Below are 8711 nucleotides of genomic sequence, written 5' to 3'. Positions count from 1 at the left end.
GACAGGTGTAAAGTGGTATCTCATTGTGGTTTTTATTTGCATCTCCCTGATGGTTAGTGATGTTGAGCATTCTTTCATGTGTCTATGGATGCTCTGTGTATCCTCCTTGGAGAAGTATTTGTTCAGGTCCTTTGCCCATTTTTTAATTGGGCTGTCTGTCTTCTTGGTGTTGAGATGTGTAAGTTCTTTATGTATTTTGGAGATCAATCCCTTGTCTGAGTTATCATTGGCAAATATGTTTTCCCATGTGGTTGTTTCCCTTTTCATCTTGCTGATGTTTTGCTGAGCAGAAACTGTTTTAGTTTGATGTAGTCCCATTTGTTTATTTTTTCCTTTATTTCCCTTGCCTTAGGAGATGTATCAGTGAAAATATTGCTACCTGGGATATGTGAAATTTTCCTACCTATGTTTTCCTCTAGGACTTTTATTATGGCGGTGGTGCCTCACACACCCTAGGCTCGGTTGGAAGTTGCTCTGTCCAGCAGAGGCTTCGTGACCACGGTGGAACAAACTTTTACCCAGGACACTTTATTATGTCTGGGGGAAGGAAGGTGACTGCTCTCTCTAGTGGAGAACAGCCATTAGACCTTCTTTCCTCATGCCTTTTATTGAGGAAGATCCACATGAGAGATACAAGGTCAAGATTCATGAATCATCAGTAGTTTGGAGGTGTTAGGATTACAGTTGACAGTAACAGATTACATGTACTAGTACAGAGGGTACAGTGACTAGTCTGTGTCAGGGTCTATCAAACATCTTGATGCCACACTGGCAGTAGGTGCAAGGTTTCATACATTCCTTGCTAGAGATTGTTTATGTTACATCAATGATAAAGAAAGCAGAGCAAGTTCTAAAGCATAATAACCATTTTTTAAAATCCAATTCCCGCAGAAACCCTCTGGGTGGTTTTCAGTCATGTATCACACACAGCCTTATGTTGAGACTTAAAGACAGGCATGGCCAGAATGCCAGCAGCAGTCATGTTCAGACTGGGGCTACAATTCCCTAAACCACAAGGAGTGGTTCCCTACATTTTATGGTGTCACGGCTTACATTTAAGTCTTTGATCCATCTTGAGTTTATTCTGGTGTGTGGTGTAAGTTGGTGATCTAGTTTCATTTTTTTGCATGTCGCTGTCCAGTTCTCCCAGCACCATTTGTTGAGGAGGCTTTTCTCAATCCATTTTATGTCCCTTCCTCCTTTGTCGAATATTAGTTGACCATATAGACCTGGGTTTATTGCTGGGCTCTCTATTCTGTTCCATTGATCTATATGTCTGTTTTTATGCCAGTACCAGATTGTTTTGATCACAGTGGCTTTGTAGTGTAGTTTGATGTCTGTGTGTGCATCTATTCTTGAATGAAAAGTGTTTTCTGGAACAGCTTGTGTTTGAAAATTACTTATTGGTGCTTAACCACATGAAAACAATATAGGTAAGCATTTTGTTTGAAAATTATTGTTAATAGAACTTTAAGACATCATAGGGGGAAATATTTGATTGGAATTAATTTAAGTTCAATTCTTCTTTTCAATACAGTATTTCTCAAACTCTGAGGCTTACAGAATTCACAAATTGTGATCTGGCATTCTTTTCAGAGAAAGACCTGCAGTAATGTGTAAGTAGTTTTTGTTTTTCATTTTGACTTATTTCTGTTAGCTGTTTTCTGTATTAAACATTGAAAGTTTAATCTACCAGATTTCTTAATCAGAATTTGGCATATATTTGCCACATAATGATTATGAGTAACAAGTGACACAATAGAACTTACTGAAAGATGTTTTAGATGTGCCCTTGATTGGAATTAATAACTATTTATTAGAAAAAACATCCTCAAATGTAAAGAACACTGAGTTAAGAGACTTGAGTTTTTGCCCAGGCTGCCACTAAATAGGTAGGTATCCTTAGGTAAGCCACCTTTTTTGCTTTGACTATAAAATGAAGGTTTAAACTATGACTAATAAGAAGATCTCTTCCCCTCTAAATGTCCATTATTCCTTGCTTAACTTTTTTTAAAAATCGAGTGTTGATGATCTTTCACAAGGGTGCTGTCAAATTACACAGTTACGTTTTGATTTTTTTTGTTGTTGGTTTTGCTTGGGAGTAGGTATTGAGAGAGGAGATGCTTTCAAAGTATATTAGAAGACAGGTAAACCTCCCTTGCTCAGAAGTTTGCTCCACATAGTCCATCAATTTGGGTTAATAAAACTTACTTTTTTCCACAAAGTCAAGTTTGCCTTGTGTTGGTTTAACATTTTCAAAACAGACTTAACCTATTCTTGCCCTGGCCACATAGCTAAGTTGGTTAGAGCATCATCCTGATTGTCCAGGGTTGCTGTTTTGATCCCCAGTCAGGGCACATAGAAGAATTAATGAATGAATGCATAAATAAGTAGAATAACAAATCAGTCTCTCTCTCTCTCTCTCTCTCTCTCTCTCTCCACCCATCTCCATCTTCCTACCTCCTTAATACCCCACCCTGAAATAAATAAATAAATAAATAAGAAAGTTAACCTACTCTTAAATATGATATACAAACAAGATTTCTTTCTTTTCAAAATTTCCATAGAATGGAGACCGAGAAAGGGATGTTAAATTGGAATCATCACATTTGTGCATGTGGGGCTTTGGAGGGAAACTTTTGGAATCAGGAAGGGAGATAGGGGAAAAGATGGCTAGAGGTGGAATAAAAGTATAGAAAGAGATGTGGAAAAATAGAACTAAATAAGAAACTCCTTGAAGGCAAAGGCTGTTGCTTTCATGTGTATCATCACTGGCTCCTAGAATAGTGTCAGATCTTACTAAGTATTTCTGAGAATTAATTCAATGAATGAATCAATTACTTCTTGAATAAGTTTCTGATTTTGCCTAAGGTCCTGATGGTTTTTGTTTTTGGTTACTAGATTCACATCATCTAGTTTCTCTATGTCTATTCTACATTAAACAACTACAGTATTTAAAATAATCAGACTTCTAGCCAAGATGGAGGCATAGGTACACACATTTTGCCTCTTTGCACAATCATAAGAAGGATCACAACTAACCTCAAAAGAAAACCAACCAGAACTGCCAGAAAATTGAACTGTATGGAAGTGCAACAACCAAAGATTTAAAGAAGAAATATTCATCTAGATGGGTAGGAGAGGCAGAGGTAGGGAGCTGGGCATAGAGGACATGGTATGGTGGCAGTGAGACAGCAGTGGTAGGACAGCAGCAGTAGCAGCAGGCAGTGGAACGGGAAATCCTACATTCATGTGTGGTAGATAAAAGCTGGGAGGGACATCTGGGGAGCAATTCCAGCCCCAAGCCAGACTGCACAGCCTAAGGTTCCAGCGCTGGGAAAATAAAGCCTTGTAGCTTCTAGTTGTGAAAACCAGTGGGGTTGGGGCAACGGAATAAACTGCTTATCTCTTAGGAGAATCTGTTTAGAAGGCCCCCATGGTCCTAGAACATACACAAACCCACCCACTCTGGGACTACTACCAAGGCAACAGCTAGAAAGGCACCAGTCGCATACAGAAAGTAGGTGAAGTGACTGGAAACAGGATGAGGGCCCAGCACACAGCATTGTTCCCTCTCTGACCCCTCCCCCACATACAAGCCACAAACCGGTAAAACTAGTTGCCCCTCCTTGGCAAGTACCTAAGGTTCTACCCCATGAAACTTAACAGGTGCACCAAGACAGTGAGTCAAAGAAGCTCTACCTAATAGACAGAAACAAATTCAGGGAGGCTGCCAAATTGAGGAGACAAAGAAATATGACCCAAAAGAAAGTGCAAATCAAAGCTCTAGAAAAAGAGGTGAAACAGACATAGCCAACCTGTGAGCTGCAGAGTTCAAAACATTGCTGATAAGGATGCTTAGAGAACTCATTGAGTATGGCAAACACATAAGGGAAGAAATGAAGGCTACAGTAAGTGAAATGGAGAAAAATTCACAGAGAACCAATAGTGAAGGGAAATAAGCCAGGGTTCAAATCAATGATTTGGAACATAAGGAATAAATAAACAGTCAACCAGTATAAGAATTCAAAAAAATGAGGAGAGAAAAAGAAGATTCTGGGGCATCTCCAAATGGGCCAACATTCGAATCATAGGGAAGACAGAAGGAGAAGAGGAAGAACAAGAAATTGAAAACTTATTTGAAAAAATAGTGAAAGAAAGCTTCCCAAATTTGGCAAAGGAAATAGACATACAAGTCCAGGAAGCACAGAGAGTCCCAAACAAGTTGGACCAAAAGAGGTCCACACCAAGATACATCACAATTAAAATTCCAAAGGTTAAAGATAAAGGGGGAATCTTAAAAACAGCAAGAGAAGAGTAAACAGTTCCCTACAAAAGAGTTGCTATAAGACTATCAACTAGTTTCTCAAAAGAAACTTTGCAGTCAAGAAGGGACTGGCAAGAAGTATTCAAAGTGATGAAAATTGAGGACTTACAACCAAGATTACTCTATCCAGCAAAGCTATCATTTAGAATGGAAGGGCAGATAAAGTGCTTCCCAGACAAGGTAAAGCTAAAGGTGTTCATGATCACCAAGCCAGTATTATATGAAATGTTAAAGGGACTTAGTTAAGGAAAAGAAGATCAAAACTATGAACATTAAAATGACAACAAACTCACAACTATGAACAACTGAATCTAAAAAACCAAAAACAAAAATGAAAACAAAGTAAATAACTAGAACAGGAATAGAGTCATAGATATGGAGGGTTATCAGCTGGGAGGGGGAAGGGTGAGAATTGAGTAAAAGGTACAGTAATTAAGAACTTATGTGCAGGACCCATGGACATTAACTAAGGCAGGGATTGCTGGAGGGCAGAGGGAGGCAAAGGGAAAAAAACTGGAATAACTGTAATAGCATAATCAGTAAAATATACAGTACTTTAAAAAAAAGATCTGAAATGGTTCAAAAGAAGTGTCTGAGCGCACATTCTCCTGGCTGTGAGGATGCGCCTGGCTCTGCAGACTCGTGAATAAAGGCCTCACTTTGCTGCTCAAAAAAAAAAAAAAGAAGTGTCTGAAAAAAAAAATCCAAGTTCAGAAAATTGATTCTGAATTATAGAAAAAAAGTCATGTTTACTATAACGTGCTTGAAAAAGATTATAAAGTGAACTGTTCATTCATTTAATAAATATATTTTTAAGCATCTATCTAGCATACTTCGGGACTAACTGGGAATGGAAGAATGGGGCGCTGTTTATAGTGTATACTATTTCTATTTGATGGAATATTATGTAGTCATTTAGTATAATTATGAATACCATAGCCATTTGGAAAAATGCTTATTAAATGAATAAAAAGATAAGTATTTATATTTTATGTTATAACTGCATGAAGATAAAGATATTTTCTGCTCTCTAAGGAAACTAGGAAACATTGTCAAATATAAACCATATTTTTATTGTGTATGGGATTGTTGAATTTCTTTTTGTTTCTGTTCTTTTGTGCTATCCATAAAGTTTAAATGAAAATACACATAATAATAAGTGAATTTGGCAAAATAGCAGGTTACAAAATCAATATTCAGAAATTGAAGGCAATAAAATATCAGAGATAGAAACTAGAAAAAAAAAAATCCCATTTACTATAGCAACAAGAAAAATAAAGTACCTAGGGATAAACTTAACCAGAGATAAAAGACCTGTACTTGGAAAACTACATAACACTGAGAAAGAAATTAAGGAAGATACAAATAAATGGAAGCATATACCATGTTCATGGATGGGAAGAATCAACATCATTAAAATGTCCATACTACCCAAAGCAATTTAAAGATTCAACGCACCCCCTACTAAAATACCAGTGACATATTTCACAGACCTAGAACAAATACTTCAAAAATTAATATAGAACCAAAAAAGACCCCAAATAGCCAAAGCAATCTTGAGATGGAAGAACACAGGAGGAGGAATCACAATACCTGACATCAAACTATACTACAAAGCCACTGGAATCAGAACAGCCTAGTACTGGCTTAAGAACAGACATATAGATCAATGGAACAGAATAGAGAGCCCAGAAATAAACCCAGGTCTATATGGTCAACTAATATTCGACAAAGGCGGAAGGGACATAAAATGGAGTGAGAAGAGCCTCTTCAACAAATGGTGCTGGGAGAACTGGACAGGGACATGCAAAAAAAAAAAAAAAAATGAAATTAGACCACCAACTTACACCACACACCAGAATAAACTCAAGATGGATCAAAGACTTAAATGTAAGTCGTGACACCATAAAAGTCCTACAGGAAAACATAGGCAGGAAAATTTCACATATCCCAGGTAGCAATATTTTCACTGATACATCTCCTAAGGCAAGGGAAATAAAGGAAAAAATAAACAAATGGGACTACATCAAACTAAAACAGTTTCTGCTCAGCAAAAGAAAACATCAGCAAAATGAAAAGGGAAACAACCATATGGGAAAACATATTTGCCAATGATACCTCAGACAAGGGATAGATCTCCAAAATATATAAAGAACTTACACATCTCAACACGAAGAAGAGACAGCCCAATTAAAAAATGGGCAAAGGACCTGAACAAATACTTCTCCAAGGAGGATACACAGAGCATCCATAGACACATGAAAGAATGCTCAACATCACTAACCATCAGGGAGATGCAAGTAAAAACCACAATGAGACACCACTTTATACCTGTCAGAATGGCCATCATCAACAAATCAACAAACAACAAGTGCTGGCAAGGGTGTGGAGAAACGGGAACCCTAGTGCACTGTTGGTGGGAATGCAGACTGGTGCAGCTGCCATGGGAAACAGTATGGAATTTCCTCAAAAAACTAAAAATGGAACTGCCTTTTGAACCAGCGATTCCACTGCTAGGATTATACCCAAAGAATCCTGAAACCCCAATTCAAAAGAATTTATGCACCTCTGTGTTCATAGCAGCGCTGTTTACAATATCCAAGTGGTGGAAACAGCCTAAGTGCCCGTCTGTCAATGAGTGGATTAAAAAACTGTGGTACATTTACACAATGGAATACTATGTAGCAGAAAGAAAGAAGGAACTCCTGCCATTTGCGACAACATGGATGGAACTAGAGAGAATTATGTTTAGTGAAATAAGCCAGGCAATGAAAGAAAAATACCATATGATATCACCTGATACAGGAGACTAATGAACAACACAAACAAATGAACAAAATTGAACAAGGGGCAGAATAACAGTTATCCTGGGGAAGTGGGGGAGGGAGAGAAGGAGGGTAAGTAGGGGAAGGGTTTAGTAAAGGAACTAGTATAAATAACCCGTGGACATGGACAATGAGGTGGGGAATGACTGTGGAAGAAGGGGTGGGCTTGGGGACGGGGAGCAATGGGGGGAAAATGCGACAACTGTAATGGAAAAACAATAAAAATAAATTTAAAAAAAAGAAAATACACATAAATTTAAATTTTTTGAAAAATATGACTAGAAAGAGGAAGTACTGTAATATAGTTTCAAACAGGAAAAGAGCAAAACTGCTTTTGAAGAACAGTAGATAAGATTACCTTGGTTGGAAGAGAAATGAGAGATGAAATTTAAAAAACTTAAGATTGGGATCTCTAGTTTTGATGATGTAAGAAAAAATGAAATAAGTTAGATTCTTACCTGTGGAGTTATGTTTAAAAAATTTTTTTATTCTAGCTTATTTAAGTGAACTGGAGTGAGGAGCAGTTGAATTGGCCCATTTAATTATTGACCATTTTTATGTACATCTTGAATTTGTAACTGTTTATCAGATCTATCTGAAAGACTTTTGCTCATTTTACCATTTCAGTAATATTTTATACTTTGGTAAAACTTCTGTGTTTAGATTTTTTGTTTTCCATGTATTTTTACAATGTTATTTTTTATTTCCACCTTTGTCTTTTTTGTCCTTAGGGTTAACCTAAGTAGCAAATGCTTAACTACTCTGACCCAATGGAGCTACAGAAAAAATAAAGTAAAAAGAATCTGAGTTGATTGGGCAGACACTGAAAGCAAGAAAAACAAGTCTTCATTAGTTGCTGAATGGGTAAGAGCTTCCTTATAATGATTTCTTAGTTTAGTTCTCATGAACCTTTAAGGGATAAAGAGTGCATCCTTCTTGTTTTTCTGCTCTCAAGGAAAATAGATGTAATTTGAAGTGAAATACTAGCTAAGCAGGTATTTCTGAAAATTTAAGAACACGCCTATAAACATTTTTGAATCAATTTCTTCAGTTATCTGTATCATGTTGAACAGAGAATTAAAAACAATAATTGGTTAATAATGTAGTATTATGTATTGTTACTTCAGTTTGAGTAAAGTTGTTCCAGGATTGTATATTGCTGTGAATACCTTGAGAACTGTTGGAAGAAATGCTTGTTTTGTGTGGCTCCCAGTTTCCAGAATGAATTTAAAGAAATTTACCTCCAAAAAAAAAGAAAAAAACAATGAAAAAAGGCAATTTGTCTCCTAATGGTTTAACAGTTTTTGGTCTTATGTACCAAACTAAAAGTCCAAGTTCTGTGTGTGACTGGGAATGCTTTCCTCAGATGCTCTTTCCAAGTAATCTCTGGTTGCTCTTGCTAATCAGGCATTCTGTCTTCATGTCTATTTAGTATTTTCCATAAAGTTCACAAATTTCACATGCCAATGGAAGTCTCTTGGCTTAATAAAGTTTTTAAGAAATAATATTAATTATTAATTTCTGTATTAAATATATTCTTTCCCTTGTAATTTTTAACT

The 8711-nt window shown here is 36.7% G+C and overlaps 1 protein-coding gene across 1 annotated transcript in view; it reads left to right on the top strand.

Annotated features, from left to right (window-relative positions):
* The first annotated feature begins 1541 nt into the window (after nucleotides 1–1541).
* The window catches only part of DENND4A (DENN domain containing 4A), an 85571-nt gene continuing 78401 nt past the window's right edge, over nucleotides 1542–8711 (top strand). Inside the window, exons 1-2 of the mRNA XM_090270798.1 lie at nucleotides 1542–1616; nucleotides 7884–8016. The gene's annotated coding sequence lies outside the window, so the exon portion shown is untranslated. The remainder of the gene's footprint in view (nucleotides 1617–7883; nucleotides 8017–8711) is intronic.

This window comes from Furipterus horrens, unplaced genomic scaffold (genome assembly GCF_987537825.1).
Source record: "Furipterus horrens unplaced genomic scaffold, mFurHor1.1.pri manual_scaffold_3, whole genome shotgun sequence".
In the NCBI taxonomy this organism is placed as follows: domain Eukaryota; kingdom Metazoa; phylum Chordata; class Mammalia; order Chiroptera; family Furipteridae; genus Furipterus; species Furipterus horrens.
This window is presented reverse-complemented; position numbering and strand designations above follow the sequence as displayed.